The sequence below is a fragment of the Rattus norvegicus genome, chromosome 19 (genome assembly GCF_036323735.1).
Source record: "Rattus norvegicus strain BN/NHsdMcwi chromosome 19, GRCr8, whole genome shotgun sequence".
NCBI lineage: Eukaryota > Metazoa > Chordata > Mammalia > Rodentia > Muridae > Rattus > Rattus norvegicus.
Window position 1 is genome coordinate 35286364 of NC_086037.1, and position 24824 is coordinate 35311187.

The window sequence follows — 24824 nt, forward strand, 5'->3', positions numbered from 1 at the left end:
AGCTCCTTTCTTTCATTGAGAGAAGTTGCGGTAGCTGAGCGTTACCACTTTACCAATCTGGAGCAGTCTGACTTGTTCTACAGAACTGGAGGTTCCAGAGGGTTCTGATTGTGGGACAAAGAGGCCAGAAGAGAAGACTCCCAGAAGACGACAGGGAAGGAAGCGGAGAATGGAAAGAAGAGCTTTGCAGATTGAAATAATATTTGATTTCTTTCCTTGGCTAACTACCCAGTTCTTGGAGAGGCACTTAGAGTGACCCAGAAGAAAAGTAGAATTAGAATTATCGGTAGGGAAAGCAGTTGATTTTGAGTTAAGCCTATGTATAAAAGCAGACTCTGTGTGTGTGTGTGTGTGTGTGTGTGTGTGTGAAGCTTGTTCACCTTTAACCCAGTCTGTATCTCCAAACCTCTTATTTTGGAAGGCAAGCCACGAAAGCCAAGGTAGTGCAGATCACAGCAAACAGATGGATGGGTGTTTCAAAAACTGCCTGAACGAAATTCTAAAAGCGCTCCGTGGATCACAGAGAAAGACTAGAATTGAGTTTCAGCCTTTCATGAAATGAGACTTGAAATGATTTTTAACGAGTGTCCGTCCCTAAATATATGCATTTGTATGGAGCAGACAACTCAAGCAGTGATAGCCAAGTGGCGGCCAGACCAGCAGAGGTGTTTTGAGAAGTTCTGGAACAGCAGCCACACGTTGCTTTTCCATCCTTGGGGTCTGAAGGACCCTTGCCCCACCCCCTGACTCTCCCTAGGACTCTTTTCCAAAAGCTGCTCCAGCCCCTTACTCTCAGGTCTTTCAGGGCCTTTACTGAGGTGAACAAGGTGGAGGTGAGCGACCACTATCAAGAGAGGAATTAAGAGAGAAGATAATTTGAATAGATAAGAATTACAATAGGGAAAGATTTATTGCTTCTCAAGGACTGCCCCTCTTGTCTCCAGCACTATTCCAAAGCCAGAGCTTAAATGTGGACTATTTCATCCACACAAGGATTTGAAAGGACAAGGTCTTCACCTTTAAAGATGCTTGAAGGTGCTTCTTAAGGAACAGCCTTTGCATTTAACACTGTATTTATTCCACTTTAACTCTACTGCTGTGTGTCAGACCTGATGGAGAGGCATTGTGGACTTCCCCCAGCCTGGAGTATTCTGCTGTGAAAGTCGCTTGACCGTAATTTGTAATTGATCTCGGAAATATGAAAGCCCATAGCAGGAAGGAAAGGCAGAAATGTAACAGTTTTGAATGAATGTTCAGAAAGTGTGGTTTGAAAGCTAGGGTACTGCAGCTTTGAAAATCAAACAAGGCCTCAGGGGTCACTTTCCACTCTGGACACAATCTCCCTCTGGAGTGGGGTCACTTGTCCCCTCAGGATGTTTGTCCTTCTTTGGAAAGCTCAGCTCTATAGGGAGGACGCCCAGCAAATAGGCAATGGGTTGGGGGTTCCGAGGCAGGAGGGCAGGGAGTGAGCGGCCTGTTTTTCAAAAGCCTTGTGATTTTGTTTAAAAAAAACAAACAAACAAAAAAAAAAAACAAAAAAAAAAACCAACAACCCTCCAAACCACCCAAATTCATAAATGTTACAGAAGTCACATTTTCTGACCGATTTTCCTTTTGCTTTTTGTATGCCTGTCCTGGTGGTGTGGCAGTTGCTACAATTTGTTTCCTTTGATTTTTGGCCTCATTCCCTAGGCTGTTGTCATCTCGCTCACTGATGCTATTTTGGCTGAGGATACCAGGTAGTTTGGTAATGATTACCAGCAGGTCTCTCTGTCTTTCAACATTGAGGAGATCTGTCCTCCTTAGGCTGCATGAGAAGCCTCTTCACTCCTGTAGAAAATGAACACCCTCCCCCGCCCCCCAGCTTCAGTTAAAAACTTTTCAATAATTTGGTTGATTTTTCTCTATTTTAGCAACCGTCTGTCAGCTAATTACAGTTCTTGATATTAATTAGCACTTAGGTTGGGTCCATGCACCCTGCCTCTACCTCCACCATCTAAAATGACCACTTGTGACTTCTATACTGTCCTTCCTTTCTTTGTCTTCCCTTGACAGCTTGAGCACCTCAAAAGTCCATCTCATAAATTTGGTGGTCTAGGGACTTGGGAGCAGTGTAGTTCACCATTGTGCCTGTTTCCATGGAAATAATTGAGGTGTAATAGATAGAGGCACTCTGAGGTTATAGGTTTCTTGATTCAGCAGAGACCACACACAAGTGTAAATGGCTGAGATTTGTTTGACTAAATGTACATGGTTTTGCAGGAAGGGCAAGACAAATCCTTTGTAGATTCCTTAGCATTATCTGGGTTCAGGTAGATGACATTCAAATCCTAATATTTAATTCCTTCCACACCAATTAAACTACTGATGCCCAGCTTTAGAAGGACCTGTTTCAGCCTAGAAAATATCCTTTATGTCTAGTAATTGCTGTTTTGATTCTTACACCCGTTTCCTTGCAAAAACTTAATAAGCAATAAAATAAGATAACTATGTGCCTCTGGCAGAAGAATTCTTGCTAAATGTTTAACTGGGAGGTGTCTAGTGTGTATTCTCCAGGAAAGGTGCAAAATGCCGGTGACTTCCCAGTCGTAAAGCCATTCAGTAGAACCAGCCAGCCCTGGCAATGCTGTGGCATGTTAACAGAGGAGGAGGGGGAGCATGGGAGGAGGAAACTGGAACACATCATCTTTAGAGTGCAGCCTTCCTAGCTGGAGACCGAAAGGCTGGAGATCTGGTTCAGTCAAATAGAAAGTTGCAACAATTGCCATATCGGTAGCCCCGCTCTTAAAGCTGGTGGCTGTGGAATTCTTCCCCTGATGTTGGATTTAATAGTCTGGCAATTAGATGCATTGATTTCTCTTAACTGTTCATTTGGATGTGTAAACGAAAGGAGCCCACCACTGAGGCTGCGGTGCAGGCTTGCCGCCTGGCTCGGAGGAAACGTTGCATTAGGTGGTGGTTCAGGGGAATGAATTCTCAAGGCAGCAATGGGATGGCTTCTCCTTTTAAAATTTCTGTCAGCTTGCAACAAAATGACGAGCACCTGTTGTTTCAATACTCAATAGAGAGACCGAAGGTGTCCACTTTTGTCTGAAAAGTGGGAACGCCATTGTCTACCAGAGATGCTTCTGGCTTTAACATCTGTCTCTGAGTTATCAGGCTTAAAGGCTCAAGTGCATACTTTTGCTACATTGTCAATTAGGTGTCAGAGGGGCCAGTCACACCACCTTGAGCTCTTCCGGTTCCCTCCCCTCCCTCTATCAACAGTTGTCTAAGCCCTGTGTAGGCATGCACCCTTTAAGGGTCAAGAGCATCCTCCTGTGCTCTCTGGTGGGCTGGTGGCTAGGCGGTGTTAGTTTGGGAAGGGAGTAGATTATAAACTCTCGTGAACATTAGCCCTGCTCACTTGCCGCTTTTGGACCTGCAACTTTGTGTGACCCCAACTGCAGATGCCCAGGCATTCGAACTGTCTTGAGGTTATAGACATGGAACTGAAGGTGGGTAGACTTCTTTATGGCTTGATCCTTTTGTCAAGGCGAATGAGTATGTTTACAAATTCACAAAACAACCCTGCCACTTGATATAAGACTATTATTGCTCTTAGGCCTTGAAAACATTTGCCATTAGGACTCTTTCAGATGTGTGGGTCTAGGGTACTGTGGAGACTTTCTTGAATTTACTATGGGAAATTCCAATATGTTGTTTGCTGGCAAATTTGACAATTCCCTCAAATTCCTATCTGACGGCAAGGTCATTATATGCATACAGTACTTAGACTAGCTTTGTACCCAAAACGGCCTGCCGAAGCCTGGGTTGGTTACATCTTTCTTGAAGTTTTTGGCAATGGTTATCAGCTTTCTAAGCCTGCTGTGGGCTCCAGGAAGGGTGAAATGAGTGGGAGAGATAAGAATGGAAACTTCTGATTCCTACCTTACCTGGCAGGGTCTGGGACAGCCAATGATTGGGGTTGTACACTCAGTAAATAAAAATACTTTACCTCTTTCAAGGATGCCAATTAGCTGATTGCTCCTCCCGTCTGTCTTTAAGGAGAAGGGTGCTCTACCTATCTTCTCATACAAAGGTTTGATTTCTAATGTCTTGTGAAAAGGATTCTCTTTGTCTTGATTGATGTCGGGAATAAAAGCATGATGGTAATATCCCTCTGAAAGCTATTGTATTGTCAGCCCTGGCTGACAGCGGGAGGGCCTCCCAGCGTTATAGATTAGCGCTGTGAAAACACTGACATTTTCTTTGTTACACTGCTGTTGTTCTTCCTACAAAGTCAATTACACAATGTCAGCTCAGTTACTGAGTTGACTTTGGAAGTAGCAATGGTTTTCGTTCTCTTCTTAAAGATATCATTTTCCTTTGTTGCTGTTTTATATATATATTTATTCATTTTAAACCTGCCTCCCTCCATGGTCCCCTTCCCTCACTTGTGCCTCTGCCCCGAAACCCTAGAAGAGCCTCCCTTTTAGCTAGACGTACACGCTGGTTTCATGTGTGGCACGTCACGGTCGAAGACTCATACATGATTATTTTGGAATTCTGCTCATTCATATTTCCCTGGCTTCTTATTGATACAGTCAAGGATACATAAAGAGGTCCTAATGAGTGAGATTAATGTGTTGATAATCTCTTATCAAGTGGGTCGTTTTCTGGATTTGGGGGGAGTCATTGAACTTGGCAAATTCAGTTTTCTTCCTTTTATTTCTTTTTCTTTTTTTTCTTTTTCTTTTTCTTTTCTTTTTTTTTTTTTTTTTTTGTTCTGAGACTGTAGCTAAGCTTAGTTCTTGGGTCCAAAAGTTACTGTTTTTGAGACAGGGTCTCTCTGCATAGCTGTAGATGTCCTATAGACCAGGTTAGCCCCGAACTCACAGATATCAGCCAGCCAATCAGCCAGCCTTTCCCCTTTTTTTTTTTGAGCTGAGAACTGAAGAAGCCTTTGCCTCTTGAGTGTTGGGATTAAAGGTGTATGCCACCCCACCTAACACTAATAGAATTTTTTTTGAAGATGGGATCTTGCTATGTAGCCTAGGCTGGCCATTTGATTTATTTAGCTTTCTAAATACTGAGATTCTAGGTTTCTGCCACCACTCCTCACTGACAAACACTACTTTTTGTCACTCAGTATCTGTAAGCGTTTGGATGTTGGTGGCTGGGGCTCCTGAGTTTGGGTCACATAGTGTCAGAGTAGAGGGTCTCAGTAGGAGGATCATGCACTGTCCCCCCATTCCCACCGCAGAGGGTGCATTCCATTCGGAGGTGCTCTCATGAGGTGGTACCAGCCTTTTGTAGACACAGGAGGACTTGGTCTCTCTATCGTAGTGTCAAAATCTTTCAGAGGAGGAGGATAGCCTCAGTGTGGCTTTCCACAGTGTTCTGTCACCTCACCATCAGTCTTCCCCGCAGTTCCCTAATCTGGTCATGAGAAAAGCAGACACCTATGAAGGCTTGTAGGAGTATCCCCTCACTGTTGCCTGGCAGAGGGGCCCTTGTGAGACGCCGCTGTCATCCTGGACTCTAGATGACAGGGAGAGATCCATCAGGAAGGTCTGTCCTAGGATTCTAATTGTGGGCCCCCGAAGTTGTTATGAACCACCAGACAAGAGCCAGTATTCAACAGCAATTTGTCAGGACTAATTTTGTTTTTCTCCAATAATTGAAAATTAATGTCTTGAAGTGAAAGCAGATGTTCATGTCATCTTCTGAATTGGGATATAAAATGGGGCTCTGTGGATGTGCTCGCTAATTTAACAGCCGCTCTTCTCTCCCAGATAATGGGGGTACTGGGGCTGATATCACTTAAGGGCCAGGGACTAGCTGGGGTTGGGGAGAGAGAGAGAGAGAGAGAGAGAGAGAGAGAGAGAGAGAGAGAGAGAGAGAGAATATATATGTGTGTTCCTTGAGCGTTCATTTTGAGAGAACACTAAGAAAGGTTTTCCCTGGACTATGGGACTTCTAGAGTTTGTTGTTTTGGAAGCTCCTGCAAGACAGTTTGAGACATTGTGTGGGGACAGTAAGAGAAACTGTGGCCTGGGGAAGAGCCTCCTAACTTCCTGCAAATATGTGGCCCTACTATTCTGTGAGTAAAACTAGTTAAGATTGCAAATTAGTGGCCCACACCTTCCATACCCAGAGGTAAAGGCAGGAGGATTTCTTTGAGTTCTAGGTCAACTTGGTTCATACAGTAAGTTTGAGGCAGCTGGGAAAACAGAGCAAAATTCCCATTTAAAAAAGCATGGAAGACTGTAGACAGTGGGCCCAGACTTGGGAAGGTTTACCTGACTGGCCTGAGAAGTGTTGAAAGGATTGTAGGACAGGGCTGGTGAGATGGCTCAGTAGGTAAAGGTACTTTCCATCAAACCTGACCCCCGAGTTCATCCCCTGGAGCTCACATGGTAGATGGCAAGAATCAGTTTTGGCAAGTTGTCCTCTGACTTCCATATATGTGCCATGGCACGCCAACCCCAAACAAACAGACGTGATTTGGGAAAGATTATAAAATTGTAAAATCAGTAAAGTTTACTGTGCAAAATATATTTTAGGTGGCTTGGAAGTGTGTAGAACACAGTGTTGGTTGGCCACCTCGGTGATCTTTCCGCGTCCAGCTGTAGTGGTGTGGGTTGGGTGTCTGTAGTCTAGAAGTCACCATAGTGCTGGCTCAGAGGTTGCAGAGTGGTCTGATGGCCATTGTCAGGATTGCAGCACTTGTCCTGCCCCCAGCAGGATACCACAACTTCTGGAGGTAGATCCTGGTTGAATCTGACTAGACCAGGAGCCAAGGTAGGCCAGATCCCAGATCCCAGAGTTTGCCAGGACCCAGACGGCCCCTGCTTGCCATCTAACCTGGGCTCTCCAGGTTGGTTCCCCTGAGAAAGGAGAAACAGCTCTGTGGAATGGCTGCTTTGAGTCTTACTCCTTGGAAGTCCCAGTGTGGGCACGCAGGTGCCGGTGTGGATACAGAACAATTTGTTTGTCTCCTGGTGGGCGTGGGAGTGGGTGAGACACCTTTTCTACCCTGCCTTTCCTGTCATTGGATGGGATTATTTTGTGGAGCACTGACACTCCTCTGTCCAGCTCTGAGGTTTGTTGTACTTCTGTTGATCTGTCAGATAAAACATACTGCTTCCCTGACTCCTGCTGTACCCAGTTTTCCCTGCACGGAGGCAGAGTGATTACCATCTGGAGCCGGTGAAGGGACAGGACATGGTTAGACAAGACAGCTGAGTGGAGTGGTTGCCGCATCCAGGTTAGACCCTTGGTGCGGGTGCTGTGGGACCTTACGGCTACCAGGATGGCTCTGGTTTCTGACCAGGAGATAGAACTCTGTCCTTAACCCCCGGGGGGAAACAGGTTGGCACTTAGGGAGAGGAGAGGCAATCACCAGCTTTAGGGGTTCTCCAGAGAGAGGGTGCAGAGGAGTGCGGGGTCCCAGTGGAGACTGATGGAAAGAGGAGGCTTTTGAGGCTGCAGAGGGCTGTGCCTCTGGGAACCTGTGAGCAGTGCCCGGGTTAGCTTCTACAGACACTGTTGTCCCTCATTGAGGAGTCTGCCAGCCAGGCCTTTCCTCTTTTACTTTTGGGTCCCTCCATCCTGAAGGTTAGCGAATGACAAGCAATCTTGGATTCAAACTCATCTTTACGTGTTTCTATCATCCTTAGTCCCATCCAGCCTGGACCAGCACACTTTCTCTGTACATCTGTGTGTTGAACTTCAAGTGTAGAGCTGTCTCTCTAACTTAACTGTGGTGGCCTTGGTTCTGCTTCCTAGCCCTTAGAAGGCAGTCCTTTTGCAAGGTGGTAGCATCTTTTTCAGGTGAGAGAATTCACTGAGGTGTGGGCACACTGTCGAGCATCTGGGACTCCATATTGCTTGTACATGATCTTTACCTGCTCGCCTGGGTTGTGGGTCTGAAATCCTCTGACTGAGCTAATGAGGTGGTTGCCGAAGGAGCCGTTGAACAATGAATGAGCAGTACATGAGTGTGTGGGAGATGTGCAAATGAATTAATCAGGGGCTGAGGGAGCAAGTAAGGGTTGGACCGCAGGCTTATGCACCATCTTAAGGCCTGAGCAGGACTTCCTGGCATCCATATCTGAGGTAGGTCCAGCTTCCTCCCTACCTCCCCAGCCTCTGCTTCTGTAAGGGATATGAGGCTTCTGCTGGAGGTGACTGGTGCCATCTCTTCTCCATCCTTGCTCCTCTGTAGCCACTGTCTCTTGTTTTGCACACCTCAGGGACGATAGCTTAGGATGAATTTTAACAATAGTTTTAAGGAGTGAAGCAGAGGGCGTGACTGAGCATGCACCCCATGCTGCCTCCGGTGAACTGCCATAGAACTACTGGGGTCTCACTGGAGATGCCTGTTTGGTTTGGTGCTAGCCAAACTACTCCATGGTTCAGTACCATTGGTGGCCTACAGACCCTCCTTGTCTTCAAGGTAGTAGGAGTGAGGGGTGGGGCTGAAACAAAGATGTGGGAAAGAGACTATGAACAGTAATAAGGTGTCCTACTCGTTATCTAGAATAGAAAAGAAAGACCCACTTTCCTGAAGGCAAACTTGGCTTCTATCGTGGGTATCAGGCAGGTTGGAGAGGATACACTCTGAGCCCTCAAGGAGGACAGTTTCTTTTTTTTTAAGATTTATTTTTATTTATTATATAGAGGGCATCAGATCCTATTACAGATGGTTGTGAGCCACCATGTGGTTGCTGGGATTTGAACTCAGGACCTTGAGAAGAGCAGTCAGTGCTCTTAACCACTGAGCCATCTCTCCAGCCCCAGGACAGTTTCTTGTCTGTGCCCATTTCCCGTTTGTAGAAGGGGATGGAACTGGTTACATTGTTACCGCATGCTCTGCAGTGGATTGGAAACAGAACCTGGGACCCACCGCCCTGGGCATGCTGGGTGGGTGCAGTGCACTCCGAGCTACATCCTCAGCTCTGGTTGCTCGCTTACTTGTTAGTTTTTGGTGACCGTTCTGCTCTGTAGCCAGCCAGGCTGGTCTTGAACTTGTGATCTTCGTGTTTCAGCCTCCAGAGTGCTGGGGTGGCGGGTGTGCCCTTGCATGCAGCCTAGGTACAGTTTTTGATTCGTAGAAGCAAAACAAGGGAGAATTACTGGGTTGGTAGTGACGAATCCAACGGAATTGTTCTAGGGAATTCTGCAGCACGCAGCTGGTCTTGTCCTGCTCTCCTGCCCTCTTGGAGGCTGAGGAGTGTGTGAGACAAGAGAAGCTGGGATAGGACTTGACAGCTCTTTGAGCATCTTGAGATGTCTGAGAATCTTAGCGCTTGTGGGGGGTGGGGTGTCAGCTATGTAGACGAATTTGGCCCTAGAGGCTTGGTCAAGTGTCCCTGAAGCTGGTTCTCTGGGTACCTTTTTCATCCAGGGATGATGAATGTGGAGAGTGACCAGGCCATACCCATGTCCATCCAGAGCCATGGGGAGGACATGTGTGGGGTCAACACTGTACAATCCCATCCCACTTGTACCTTCACATGATTTTTGATTGACTTTCTGTTCTAGAGATAATGTAAACTGTGGCACTGAAATGCCCTGGCCAAGGTCATTCAGAGCAACTAGGATGTGTGTTAAAGTCTTTTTTTTTTTTTTTTTTTTTGTTCTTTTTTTCAGAGTTGGGGACGGAACCCAGGGCCTTGCGCTTCCTAGGCAAGCGCTCTACCACTGAGCTAAATCCCCAAGCCCCCGTGTGTTAAAGTCTTAACCAGCTCCAGAGTCCGAACCAGTGGTCATTAGCTTTATAATTGCACAGGCATCCCTGGAAAGTAACAGACAATGTGTTTTCTCTGTGGCTGCAGAAGCCCCTGGCTCTGGAGGAGCAGGACTCAGTCTTGCTTCCACACTTCTGTAGAACGCTGCCCTTGGGCTGACTGTGCTCACATCTTAAGAGAAAGTAAATGATTTCTGAGCTGGGTAGCAGCACATGCCTTTAATCCCGGCATTCTGGAGGCAAAGGCAGAGATTGTGAGTTTGAGACCAGCCTGGTCTATCTATACATAGAGTGAGTTTCAGGACAGTCTGGGTTGGTTATACAGAGACCCTGTCTCAAACAAAGAAACAAACAAGCAAATGAGATAGTTTACAACTATCTCATATTATATAGTGTTTTAACTGCATGTAGGTCTGTGTGAGGGTGTCAGATCCCCCCTGAACAGAGTTATAGACAGTTGTGAGCTGGCATGTGGTACTGGGAATTGAACTCATGACCTCTGGAAGAGCAGCCAGTGTTCTTAACCACTGAGCCATCTCTCCAGCCCGAGATTTTTTTTTTTCAGCCCGAGATTTTTAAATCTTAAAATAACTTAATTCGGGGTTGGGGATTTAGCTCAGTGGTAGAGCGCTTGCCTAGGAAGCGCAAGGCCCTCGGTTCGGTCCCCAGCTCCGAAAAAAAGAACCAAAAAAAAAAAAATAACTTAATTCTATTTCTTCCTAGTTACAGTGGTTGCCATCTTTAAGAGTGCATATATATATATATATATATATATATATATATATATATATATTACAGCTACACATGCACAGAGATAGTATCTTGTCCTGCCTGACTAACTACCTTTCGTTTATTATCCTCACATAGCAGTGGTTCCATTCTTAGTTGTACAGTTTTCTCTGAGACACCTGAAGTAGTAACATGACCTGGGACTGCAGTGTGGAATTTTTGAAGATTATGTTTCAGCTTTTGAAGCTTCCTGTACATTGAATGTAGAGCCAGGGCTGAAGACTGTTAGCACGGAAGTCACTACCGTGCTAGTGTAGATCTCCACGTTAACAGCCAGAAGGCACTGGAATTTCTGTGCAGTCCTCTGCTGGTAGATACGTAATTGGCTCCCATGTTTTGCTGTTACAGTGATGGGAGAGCATCCTCGCAGTGTCCTGTTCTCGTTTGAGCGTTTCTTAGTCTAGATCTCTAGAGGTGGGAGTGTCGGTCCAGTGTGTAGCTATTTCCAATCTGACTTGCAAACATGGCAGTCACTCACCCTCTACTGACTAGTGTGTGAAGGTGGGTTTCACCTCATCCTTACCCCAACAGTTTTTTCTCCTCTCTTTGTTTTGTTTTCCTTTTTGCCAAGAAAATCACACATTGTTTTTTTTTTTTTTTTTTTTTACCTACACTTCCCTCATTAGGGAAGTTTCTCATGTTCATGGCACTGCTTGGGTACCCTCTTCCTCTCTTTGGCATACGTCCATTCTTCCTCATAATCCTGAGCATCTGACCTAGGGGAGACCCAGCCTGGTTCAAAGGAAGATTCAGAGGGAACCGAGTGGAATCAATGCTGGGAAAGTCTGAATCCCTGACTGCTGAAGCAGACACAGGACAGCCAAGGGAGAAAGAGAGAGAGGCACAGGCTTTGGGCTGTGGTGGGGTAGATGGAGGGAATTCCTTTGATAGAGCAATGGGTAGAATCCCTTTGATTTGTGCCTTGGGGATGGGATCATGCCACCAGGAGTAGCTAATGTCTAATGAATGCTTGTATGCAGGCGCAAGCTGACTGATACAGGCTGTGGATGTCCTTAAATCCGGATGCTCAATTTCCCTTTCTAGATGGTCTTGGGCTAACCTTTTTCTGAGCAATAAAGATTTTCTTTGTTTTGTTTTTGCTTTTAAGGGTAAGCGTTTCTCTTTCTAACCCTGGCTGTCTTGGATCTTGCTTTGTAGACCAGTCTGGCCTTAAACCCTAAGACCTACCTGCCTCTGCCTCCTGGGTGCTGGGATTAAAGGTGCGTGCCACCACTGCCTGGCAGTAATGATTCTTAATCATTCACTTCTTCTCATCTGAGCACTGTTCTCATGAGAATGGTCAGAAGTGCTCAGAGAGTTGCAAGTCAGGTGTCCAAGGTTGTGCTGTGACCTTGGGACAGGATTGTGCCCAAGGGAAGAGCCAGGGCATCCTGGGAATTTGCTGCTGTGCTGCTGGTGGCTTGTCTTCTCTACCCTCCCTGTAGATTATCTCCTTTTCATCACTGGCCAGGCTTAAGAAACCATTGTTGGGAGAGCAGGACATTGCCACAGAATGGGCTTCGTGCGCCTGCACACACAGATCGGCCTGTGTTCCTGCGGGTCTGTGTGCTTGTGTGTGAATATTTCCTCAAGTGTACCTCTATCTTTGTACCTGTGTGTTGGAGTCAAGGTATGTATGTGCATGTGTGAGTTAGCCTTGGGTGCTGGCAGCCTGGGGAAGAGGCTGGTCACCGCAGTGGTGGGCTTTGTGTGTGGCTTCTCCTTATCCATCATTTAGGTTTTCAGGAGCACTTCCTGTGTGCTTAGCACCATCCTGTTGTAAACACAAAGTGGCAAGTCTGACTCTCTTAAAGTCCGTTGACTGTTCATAAAATCCTGGTTCAAGTGTGGTATGATGTCTCCTGTAACCAGATGTACTTGGCAACACGAGATTAAACAGAGTCGCAACTTTCTTAAACCTTTAGGGTTTTCCTGACCCTTTAAAATGGTCATGCAAGAGTCTCTCAGAGAACCTCATGGCTAGATCCCTTGTGGCTGGATCTTCTCACCTCAGCTGGAGTTTCAAGGCTTTTAAGGTCCACACGGCCAATGGTTTCTCACTTGTTCATTCATGCGTCCCATGTGTTTACTGAGCATGTACTCTATGCCAGCACTCTATGCCAAGGCTTCAGCAACAGGTGCACATGTACGTATTTGGGGGGAGCGGCTTCTGCAAGCATACAGGTCAATAACACAATTCCTGTTGGGAGGGGAGTGTCAAGGAGAAGCTGTCTGGACAGGACCATCCTGGAGGGGATATGTATCCAATCAACAGGGGTTTCCGGTGGGAAGAGACCCAAAGGGCTTTGCTTTCACAGGGTGGGGAGTTTGTGGAAGGTGGCAGGGTATCCCTGAGTTCCTTTCCCACTTACTGCATGCGCCTTCCACCCCTGCTGGCTCAGTTCCTTTTGGCTTTTCTGGTGCAATCCAGGCCCCAGAGAGACTCCCTGGGTGATGGGTCAGCTCAACTAGGGCTGTCACCAGCAAAGACAGAATTCTGAGTCTCATTCTTGCCCCAGGAACCAAAATGTCACATCCTTCACCCCCAGCACAGACACACAGCTCTCTCTCAGTACATGGGCCTGATGGGAGGCCTCAGGCCATGACCCATCTCTGTGAGAATCATCCCGCAGGGTGCCTCCTCTGTCTGGTCTCTGCATTGTCCCCAGAACCTGGCAGTGGACTCACATTCCAGACTTATTTGACAGATGGAGAAATGAGGCCAGGAGGCTCTTCAGTCTCCTCGGAGGCCCGGCCCAGAACCTAGCCCTTCCCCAGGCCATGCTGTGACCAGAGGGTAGTGGCATTGACTAGGGAAGCACCTTGGGTTGGGGACACCAGAGACTTATAGGCCAGGAGGTGGGGAGTTGGGCCTACTGTATCCTGTCTCTGGACTTGTCTCAGAGATCTGGGTGCAGGGACACCAGGGCAGGGACAGGAAGACAGTGAGGCAGTGGTTGAAAGGGAAGAGGTCATAGACCGATAGGGCAAGAAATGAGAGTAGGGAAGCAGTTGGGGGAAAGGAGGGGTGGAGGTGGTGAGATTGGAGGATGGGATAAGGGTAAGTGAAGTAAGGCCGCGGCTCCGGGGCCCTTTCTGCTTCGTGACCCGCGAAAGCCTGGTGGCCTTGGGAACGTGGCCCTTTCGGGGTCCCCACCCTCCTGCCCATGGAGGCGGTCCTGGGACTCCTTTGAGGCGCCGTCCTGGGAACGCGCCGGCTGCCCCCCGCGCTGAGGGCTCCATGGCTGCGACGCAGTAACTCAGGGCCTGGGCTTGGCACAAAGCGGCCGCGGCGGGGGACTGGCTGGGAAGGCACGGGTTGCGCCGCTCGCGCGTCGCCGGGTGGCCCCCGCCACTCAGCGGATCCCGGCGCCCTCAGTCCTCGGAGACCCAGGCCCGGCGGGGGCGGCGTCGCGACCCCTGCAGGGTGCCGGCCGGTGGTGGGTGGTGGGCTGCAGCCCGTAGGCCAGATGTGCACCTTAGGGAGCCTTAGGGTCCTAGAGCTCGGATTGGCCCCCAGCTTTGGGGCGGGGCTTAAGGAGGTCAGAGGCTGCAGCCTGGGCTATGCACTGTAACACAATCAGTGCCCTCCATTGCTTGCTTCCTAGGGGCCAGGGCTGTTCTGAGCACGTCACACCAATTCAAGCTTCACAAACACCTATGGGCAGGTACTGTGATCACTCGTGGGTTACGGGGGTGGGGGAGCTGAAGCACAGGGACGTAAAGTCAATTGCCCAACGCTGGACAGCTGGAACTAGTCACTATTTGAAGGCAAGCTGGGAGACCTCAGAACTAGACTGTGTTATACTGTGTTATACAGCGTTATGCCAGGAATACATAGATAGGCTGGACGTATGGGCATGGGTTGGTCTCTCTCTCTCTCTCTCTCTCTCTCTCTCTCTCTCTCTCTCTCTCTCGTCTGGTGTATTCCAGGTTGAATTTTTGATCCTCTTGCTCTCTACCCACCCGAATGCCATGATTACCAATATATACCAACACACTCGTTTATGGATGCCAGAGATCCAAGCTCTGGCTTTGTGCTTGCTAAGTAAGCGCTACCTGATGAACTACATCCCCTGCCCTTGAATGCATTTGCCTAAGAAATTACAGGCAGAAGACGTGCAGACAAATCCAAGTCACCTCGTTTGCCTCTTGAAATTCTCTCCCTGCTCATTCAGTAGACGGCTGGTACTGTCTGAGCTGGATGGCCATTTCGGAGGCATTCTGGGTAGCTGACAGTGGACTTCAGAGCCAGATAGTCAGACAAAGCACAGATTCCCACTGGCTGATTCTCACCGGGATCCTGCTCTGCTTATCTGACTTTTGGTCCTCTGGGAGGACATGCCAGAGTAGGTGATGGGTTCTAGCTTACATGGGAAGATGGGAGGAACCACAGAGGGAAATAGAGTCTTCTTCATCTTTGACCCCAGGGCTGCCTTCCTTTGCCTGGGCCCAGCCATGCTGTGGATAGAAGGAAAAGCAAAAGTCACTGTTTCCACCCTTGAGAATCCCATAGAACACAATCTGTGGGAATGTGGGGTGTGTATGTCTGGAGGGACTGGGGACAAGTCCGGATGGCTTTCTTTGAGGCTAGAAAACAGTGGGTAGAAGAGGAATGTAGAATAGGGGAGAGGACACTGGGTATGGGATGGCGTAGTGGAACACTCTGCTGGTGTGTGCACACAGTACAGAGCATGGTCCATTCTGGAACGTCCCCAAGATGGCTGACTGAGCTTTAGTCTTCACATTTACTTACTTTGTGTGATGTATATGTGTGGCCGTGCACATGCCCTAGCATATAAGTCTATAGCTCAGAGGACAACTTGCAGGAGAGTATTCTCCCCTTCCACCATGAAGGTTCCAGGGGTTGAGCTCTGCTCACCAGTCTTGGTGGCAAGTCTTCTAGCTACTCTTTGGGCCTTGATCTTTTAAAAGGCTTCTTCTTAATTTTTTTTTTATTTTTGGGGGGCACTGAATGTTGAACCTGGTGATTCCCACGTATTAGACAAGCACTCTGCTATGGACTTATGTTCCCCGCTCTTTATCTTTAATTTTTTAAATGATAGATTTATTTTTATTTTATGTGTATTGGTGTTTCCCCCAGGCGTATGTTTGTGTGAGGGTGCCAGATCCCCTGGAATTGGAGTTACAGGCAGTTGCGAGCTGCCATGTAGGTGCTGGGAATTGAGCCTAGGTCTTCTGGAAGAGCAGTCAGTGCTCCTAACCACTGAACCATCTCTCTAGTACTATTATCTTTATTTCTTAATTTATTTAATTTATATGTGTGGATGTTTTGTCTGCATATATGTCCGAGTACCTTGTATGTGCTTGGTCCCCATGGAGGCCAGAGGATAGCCTTGGATCCTCTGGAACTGGAGTTACAGATGGTTGTGAGCCACCTTGTGGTTGCTGGGAATTGAACCCCTTGAAGAGCAACTAGTGCTCTTGACCATCTGGCCATCTCTCTAACCCCTATTATCTCTTTTTTAAATGAATCTAAGTCACCCTGCCTTCCACTTTCAGTTCTGCAACAGCCCCGGATAAAGTAGCATAGGTGTGTGCCACCATGCCCAGCTTGTCAAGGACACAGAAGTTTATACAACCTCTGAGAATTGTGTACTTCTAGAAGTTCCCATGGCACCTCCACACACCAAGGGAGAAAATTTTGGCAGGGTCCCTTCTGCTGTGCCCCCTGAGGAAGGGGTCCACAGAAGCTAAGGAGTATCAGTTACAGTGAGTTGGGCTGTTTATTTCCAACGTGCAAGAACCTTGGTGGGGTCTCTCACCCCGTGCACACTGTCAGGACTGAGGATGAAGGGGACATCCTGACTCTCCAGCATCCCTAGTAATCCCTGAGTCTGCCTGCCAAGCCAAGCTGCTCCCATCCCCCATCCTGGATCCCTGAGAAGCCAGCTGCCCACATGTGTCCACAGTTTAGTCTGTTTGGGTGTCTCACGGGGCTTTATTTCGAATGTCCTGTCCTCTTCACTGATTCCAAGTACTGATTCTCCATGTTCTCCAGGGGAAATGTGGAGGCCTGCCCTGGGTTTCCTGAACTCATTTCTCACTTGGATGTGCTGGGTGAGGCTGAACTTGTCCCCAGCTCCCTGTGTATCTTGTCCTGCTTTATTTTCTTTGGAGAGTCCACCTGGGAGGTTTGGCCAATGAATAAGAAGCAGCAGAAGGGACAGGGCGCTTATCAATTTTTTTTTTTTTTTTTTTTTTTGCCGTCTACTGTGTACCAGTTCCAAGATGACTGCTATATAAGCTTCTCAAGATCCCCTCCGTAGTCCTGTCAGGTTGGTACCAATCTGTTTACCTGGCTGCGGGCATTGAGGAAAAGCCTAGTGTTCAAGGACATAGTGGTTTGATGCAATGGGACCGGCTAGAGTCACTCCTGGGCCGCCTTCTACATACCTGGTGAGTCAGTGCCAACCTAGCTTCTCCCCAGGAAGTCTAGGTGGGCCAGTGAGGAGAAAAGAAAAAGTTCTGGACTCTGCCGAGCTGGTGACAGACACTGTCTGCCTGAGGGCAGTGGTCATCTTCATCCCTTCCCTGCTCCTGGGCTGGGTCCAGTCCTGAGGTTCTAGTTTGGAATAAGCAGTCTGAACAGGTTAGAGAAGGGAGGGCTAACCAGGGTGTCCCACTGACAGTGGAGAGGTTGGTGAAGCAGCTTGTGCTTCCTTTCTAGAGTTTTGAGAGGCTTTCCATACCCAAGGCCAGTTCTTCTGTGAGATGAGAATTAGTGTACTTAGGACAGGAGTCTTCCTTTCTCCCATGGCTTCTCCCACCCCACCTTTCCAGGCTTTGGGAATTCTTCTGGATCATCAGGAATCCTGGATGTGATTGTTGAGGGCGTAAGTAGCTTTGCTGGGGGATACAAAGTAAGGTGTCTGCTTGAACTGCCCTTAGTCCGAGGGGCTGGCCAGTAAGCCTTCGACATGTTTCCTGCCACCCTCACAACCCCCACTACCCCATAGGTGTATGTCCTCCATGGAACCTGCTGTGTCAGGTTGCTCTAAGTCTTTGTTCCCATGACTTTCTTCCCTTAAAAGCCCGGAACCCTGGATACACTCCTATACCAGGACACTGAACCCCCTCTACATTCTCTGCCCCCACCCCCTCCTTGCTTAGCTTCCTGGAACTCAGGCACCCTGGAGGTTTCTGGACCATATCGAGTTGCCTGGGTGGGTAAATGCTTCCTTTTTTTTTTTCTTTTTCGTGGCCAATAGTCGGGAAGCTTCTAAAGAGACTGGTCACTGAGCTGGGTCAGTCATGGGTGGAGGCTTACCACTAGCTGGTGTCTCCCTGGATCAAACTGTGTTCCCTTGTCCTTCCCCTGAGAACCCTGGGATCTGGTTGCCCCTCCTGGGTGGGGATCAGCTTGGGCAGGGTTTCCTGCCTCCCTCCCTTTCCTTTTTCACCAGACTCCCTGAGGATGCCTCTTGGGGACAGGGACCCGCTCCTATCCTCTCACGGGTGAGCCGTGGCTGACTTGGACTGGCATAGCCACAGCTCTGCTGAACTAGGCCTAGCATGGACTGCGCTACATTTCTGCTCCCTACCCCAGGAGCCCAACCTCCTGGCGGTACAGCTGGGCCCCAGCTGGGCACACCTCCTGGTCTGAGCCAACCGGCTGCTCCGTATGGACTGGAGGGTGGGCTCTAAGAGAGGGTAAAGAGATGGGAAAGGAGCCTTCAAGGCCAACGGGTGGGGTAAAGGGAAGGACTAACCTGGGGAGGAGTCCTAATGAATGCCTCCCCGCCTCTGCAGTTAATTCTGAGGCGATTTTTGACAACCCTCACGTCTTCTGCAGCCGTTCAGCCACTCTGCCTGGCCCCCCAAGGCCTACTGCACACATGGTTTTGCTTTTCCAGGCATCCTCCCCTGGTTCCCTCCCCCTGGGTGCCTTCACGAGCTCTTCGGCCCCCTCCCCCAGCCCTCCTGGGCCCCCTCCTTCCTCCTTGACCCACTTTAGTCCCCTGTTGCTGGGGGAGGGGAATGCGCAGCCGGCGGCTCTGATCCTGGCTGCCTCCCCCAGCATCCCTTGGGGCGGGCTCTGGATGGAGCCAGCAGGCTGAGCCGGCCTGGCCCCAGGGACTGGCACTCGGCGAGCTCCTTGTGGCAGCCTCCCTGCCCCCTCCTTGGACAGACAGTTCTGGACAGCTGCCCCTGCCCGGGCCCCTGGGAGGCCCTGCCAGGACACGGCTCTGGTTTCCCCCAGCCCCAGGGAGCAATGTCTGTAGAGGTCCCTCCCACCACTGCCTCCTTGCGGAGCACTTCCGGAAGGAGCTACAGGGCAGGGGCAGTACCAGCTGAGTTTCCACCCATCCTTCTCCTCCATCTCTATTGGAGAAGCTTGACCTGGGGTTGTCTTATGTGTGCTATTAACCTGTGTGACCTGGGGAACTCCATTAGCCCCCTCTAGGCCTCTTCAGTATAGTGAGGGAGAGAACTCATAGCCAACCTTGACTAAGCAGAATCAAGTCCCAAAGACTGCACACCACCATGCGCTTAGGTCTCAGTGTCTGTCACTGCATTGGGAGCATGGTTTCTTATATCTATTTTCAAGGGGAGGCCATTCCACAGGGCTTTACGCCCTACACCTGGACTAATCCACTCACATTCTGTGGTCTCCCCAACACCTGATCTATCACTCCTCAGCTGTAGTGGCATGACTCTGAGGATGTGGCTTCTGGCACCTCTGGGACCGTTCCTAGTTCATTGACTGGGTGCCCAAGTACTAGTCTGGCGGGGCTGGGACTTCTTATATTGAGGCCTTTTCTTGAGGTTTGATGTCTGCCCCAGCCTGGTGGCCCCCTTGGTGAACACAACCCGGTACAGTAGGTCCTGGGGTCTGCTCTCAATGCAAGGCATGGGTAGGAGCAGTCAGACATTTCCTGTGCCCTGCCCATGAGCCTCTTGCATATTGTCCCCTCCACCCTTCCTGCCACCCTACTCAAACAGGAGTGTGAATGGATGGGAGGTCTCAAGGGGCTGTTAAAATTTGTGAGGTGCCCCTCCCCCAATCCATTCTGTCCCCCCCCCCCCCTTTCTTCTTCTTCCTGGAGTCTTGACTTCATCCTTCCTTTGGGAACCTTTTCATTTGGCCATCATTGTCTTGCTGAATAAAGGAAGACCGGGAGGTGGGAAGGGGCTTTGGGAATGAACTCAGGCCATCTTTTCTTATTTGCCTAATTTCCTCACTCAAATGTGTCTTGTGATTAAACATTTTCTTAGCATGCTTGGTCAGGGCCAGGCTGGGTTCTTTTCATAAACATTGGCAAGTGAGTTTAGCGGCCCTGTTTGTATTAGGCGGAGGTTTCATTTGCATAGCGATTGTTCTTATGAAACAGAATAATCACCCGCAGTTTATGAAACTGTATAAATACCTGGGTCTGTGTCCTGGGTGCATGCACATGCCTTTCTTCCCACATGTAAATGTATCCTGTCTGGGGGTGAAGTTCAGACTCCCGGAAAAAAACCTTGAGCTCCAGGGTTGTTTCCCTGGCTGGAGTCCTGTGGTGTGGCTGCTGCTGCTGGGTGGAGCTTGTGATGATGAACTGGTCTAGTGACTGGATGCCCCAGTGCAGCTAAACCAGGGGGCAGGCGCACATTGGAGACCCATCCCCTCCTTCATGCAGTCCTCCCTGACTTTCGATTAGGGGCCCCCTCCCCTCCCCACCCCAAGTCTAGGTCTCTCTGTGTAACCTCTGCTGTCTTTGAACTCTCTCTGTACCCCAGGCTGGCCTTGAACTCATAGAGATCCACCTGCCTCTGCCCCCGGAGGGCTGGGATTAAAGGTGTGTGCCACCACTGCCAGGGTTTAGAGTTTTTGAAACGATCTTGCTCTGTAGCCAGCTTATACTTGAACTTGTGATCTTTTATCCTCTGCCTCCTGATTGGCTTAAAGGACTTGTGCTATCATCGAACCCCGCCCTCCCATCTCTTAGATGAAGGCTGCAGACTCGAGGCCTGAGAATGAGGGTTGTGTATGGAGTTATTAATTTTCATTTTTTTGGGACATGCAGGTGCTGGGGTTACAGGTGCATGCCAGCCGCCCACTCATAGATATGCTGTGATTGACTTGCTTTGTCTTTTTTCTTTTAAAAAAGTTTTTTAAAGATTATTTTATGTGCATGAGCATTTTGCCTATATGTATGTATGCGTATCCTGTGTATTCCTGGTGCCCACAGAATCCAGAAACAGTGTTAGATCCTGTGGAACTGAAGTTATGGATGGCTGTAAACCATCGTGTGGAGTCAAAACCTATCCTCTACAAGAGAGCAAGTGCTCTAAACCACTGTGCTTTTTCTACTCCTGCACTGTCTTTGGAAGAAAGAAACCAGTGTGGGAGAAGCTGGCAACTTCAGCAAAATTCATATTTCTAGTACCTAGTGTATGGACCCGGTCCCGAGACCCTGAGACCCACTTTCCTGCTTGGCCAGGGTCCTGAGGCTTGTGGAGAGGTGGGTACTTCCTCAACACGGCATAGCTGTCTGCTGATTGTAGTCTCCTGCTTGAGCAACGGATTCTTTCTCTGCAGAAATTTCTTGTGGAACTTGGGGGGGGGGGTTTGTTTGAAAGGAAAGAGAAAAAGAAAAGAAAAGAAACCCACATCTATCTATCTATCTATCTATCTATCTATCTATCTATCTATCTATCTATCTATCTATTATTTAGCGCGCTTGTGTGTGTGTGTGTGTGTGTGTGTGTGTGTGTGTGTTGCACTCCTATGCATGTTCCATGATGAGTCTGTGGAGACCAGAGGGACAGTCTGTAGGAATCAGTTCTTTCTTTCCGTGACGTAGGCTTCTGCGATTGAACTCGGGTCCACAGATGTGGTGGAGGGCAAGCGCTCTTACCCACTGAGTCATCTCGCTGGCCTAGAACATCTGCCCCTGCGGCTAAATTCTCTGTTGCCCTTCGGGTTCATGTCTCCCTGTCTGTGCCCCAGTAGCTGCGGGTTCAGGGACCTCCTGATAACTGAATTAGAACGAGGAAGAGAGACGATCTGGAGAAAACGGCACATTGAGCGGTCATATCCTCATTCCCAGTGGCTTCTGTTTTCTAGAACATTCTTGGCCCCCTCCTTAGTGGCTCATTTTGGAACATTTCATAGTCTCAGTCTGTGCTCTAGACGCAGGTGCTGTGATCTGGATGGGTCAGCCGACCCAGCTGGGATGGCGTTTGTTAGCTGGTTCTGAAGCCATTGGAAATCTGCTTGAGTGGAAAGCTAACTGGACCAGAATAGTACCATCCATTAAGAAATGGCTTGACAGGGGCAGAAGTGGAGGAGCTGGGCCTGACACATCTACTTGATCCTTCAGCCTCCAGGGCCTTTGGATCCTGGCTGATTTGGGGAAGCCATGCCTCATGCTAGCTGGAGGGCTCTGATGTCCCCTTATGGAAATAGTTCCTGCAGTTCCTGGTGATCATGGTATTCACTGTGGACTGCCTGGTTGCAAATCGATACCTCCAGGCTCTGGGCTCTTTATCCTGTGGTCTTCCGGTACCTTCCCAATCGCTCTCGGAGGTTCTCTCCTGCTTTTGTGGATGTCTACACTGACGCTCTGGGGCCTGAGGTCATGTAACCGGTAAATAAATGGAAGTATTAGGATTTGAACCTGTGTTTCCCATCTCTGGCGTCTGCCTATCTCCACAGTCACTCGTTCCATGTTTTCCGTTTCTCCAACTGCCAGGAAGGTTAAATATGAAGCAGGGGAAGCTTCCATTATGAACTTTTTCTTACCTCTCCTGTTGGGCAGGAGCCTAGAGTCGAGCGCTTTTTAAGGTGTTAAGCCGAACTCTCTTCAATGCCCTGCCTTGATGATCTGTACTTTGCTGTGGGTAAGATTTCTCCCACCATCTAAGGCCTCCGAATTACAGAGAACCTGAAAAGATGCTTTGGAGAAGGGCTGCAGCAAGCTTGTGGAGGAACTGGCTGACTAGCAGGGGTGGCACCACTCTGGCAGAGTGCTTTAGGCAGCAAGATCAGAAAGTCAAATTCAGAACAGCTCAAGCATAAGCGGCTGTTGGGTAATGGGAGGAGAGACCTGGAGGAGTTCCATGGGAGCACCACTGAGTTCTGCCAGCCTGGACCCTGGTATTTTCATGGTTACGCTTTGTTCTGTTCAGCACACATGGGCCCTTGTTCTCAGATTTGTCTCCCTGTGGAAATGTCTACTGTTGTACTGGAGGACACATCCCACATGTTGGTGTCCAAGTACAGGGGAGAGAAATTCCCTGACAAAGGTGTGTCTTTGAGGGCCCTTTCTTTGTGTCTTATTGATGAGAATGGCATCCCGTGAATATCTAGTTGAGCCACAGGCCAACTTGGAGTTAGTGGCCTCTGAGGACATCCAAACAAAAATCTTTGCTAGGTCAGCAAGAAAAAGGGAGGTTGGAAGGCCGAGGGTGAGAAGGTTCCAGAAGGACCTCGAATGCTTGCACTTTGCAATGCAATACCATCTTAGTGTCCTGGGCTCTGCCCCACCCCACTCCAATCCTTTCTGTGTGCCTTTCTCAACATGAACAGTGGCACTTTTTGCCTAGACTGGCGGACACCTTCACAGCCTTTCGGAGTCACGGCTTTCCTGCACAGTGGCATGGCCACTCAGTAAGGCCACCTTGTCTGCCAGGGCACGAAAGGGCCACTGGCATCCACCCCCCCCCCTTTGCTCTCCCTCCACCCCCTCTCCTTAATGGCGAGGAACTATTCTCAGAAGAATTGATTTGTTTTACTTTCTGTGCTTCCTTCCTTGCTGGACTCTTAGACCACCTGGACCGAGTCCCTGAGCTTCAAGAGAATGCTCAGAGAGGAGGAGGAAGAACTCTGAAGTGCCTGGCATATCATTGCATTTTCAAATTTTCCCCATGTGAAAAACCCTGAGTGGACCAGATCCTTCTCTGTGCCCTGCATCATCTACTGGGTCCTGATCCCTAGGGCCCCAGTCTTTTGTTCTTTGTTCTGTGAGGAAGAGGAATCCCCAGGAACCTCTGGACCCATTGACTCTTTACAGTGGCAGAATTGTAGCAGGACTTCCCCAAGGGCCAGTGTGTGTGTGTGTGTGTGTGTGTGTGTGTGTGTGTCTCCACTGTCTCAGGGCATGCAGTGGTGTGAGAGGGGAGCTCTGACAACGTTTTGTTGGCTGGTCTGTGCCTGGAGCCTGTAGGCAGCACTGATGGACTAGCCTTCAGGATCTCACCCTTGCCCATATTGGCTGGGTCACTGTGTCCCGGGACAGCAATTTTCCATTGTTGGGGATTCAGTGTCATCAACCCTCCCTGTCCCAGGAGAGCAATGTGGTTCCCTGCTGCCGAGTAAGCAGGCTGGCCCAGGAACCAGCAGGGTTTTTGAGACAGCACCAAGGTTATGGGAACAACTAAGTCTAAGGCAGGTCATCTGGTAGCTGTTAGGAATTCCTGGTGGGAAGGGTCAGGGTGCTCACCATAGGAAGTTGAAGAGGATTTGGGCACACCCACAGGATGTGGATACAACCACTTTGCAACTTGGGAGGGGAGGAAGAGATGGTTAGCCTAGACAGGAGTGTAGAACATAGGTGGATGGCAGGGAGGGATCTAGGTCATCAGAGGAAGCCCAGAGGGAAAGGGCCTTGAAGGGAGAACTCCTACCACAAAGCCCTGGTCATTTGGATCCTCAGGCTGCTCAAACCTCTGCTCAGCTTAGCAAGTAGAAGGTCTCTTTGTGTGTAGGAAAAGGGCTTCCCTGGTCTCCAAGCCTCCATGGCTGGCTGGGGCTAGGGTGGGGCTTTTATTTAATTATTTCTTTGTGTGTGATTTCTTTATTTTTATTTCATGAGCATTGGTGTTTTGTCTGCATGAGGGTGTTGGATGCCGTGGAACTCGAGTTACAGGCAGTTATAAGCTGCTATACGGGTGCTTGGAATTGAGCGATTGGTTGGAAGAGCAGCCAGTGGTTGTAGTCACTGAGCTATCCACTCAACCTCCAGATTGGGCCCTTTTAGAAATATGCACTGGGCCACTCCAGCAGCCCTGTGTCTATACCCAGGGCCTTTTTGCAGTGTGTTGGCTGCAGTGCTAGCATAATGAGCTAGAGGTTTGATGGTGGGGCTTCAGGCTCTGTCCCCCAAGGTGGAATTGTTGGAGCTGGCAGAGGCTTCCTCCACCCGCTGGCCCTTCCACGGTCTTGGTTCTATTGCCTTTCTTTTCAGTGGGAAGTGTCGGTGTGAGTAATTACATATATTTTCACAAACTCGAACTATGCCTTATTTAAACTTTTATAAACATGTGTGTGTAGTTCTAATTAACGACTCAC

General features: G+C 49.0%; 1 protein-coding gene across 6 annotated transcripts in view; it reads left to right on the top strand.

The window, feature by feature from the left end:
* Nucleotides 1-24824, top strand: part of Zfp423 (zinc finger protein 423) — a 298627-nt gene that overhangs the window by 4215 nt on the left and 269588 nt on the right. Inside the window, exon 1 of one of the 6 annotated variants that reach the window (XM_063278329.1) lies at nucleotides 13856-14193. The exons of 3 other annotated variants lie outside the window; for them this stretch is intronic. The gene's annotated coding sequence lies outside the window, so the exon portion shown is untranslated. Of the gene's footprint in view, nucleotides 1-13855; nucleotides 14194-16891; nucleotides 16946-24824 lie in introns of those variants that run through there. 2 more of the 6 variants (XM_063278333.1, XM_063278330.1) reach the window with 2 other exon arrangements.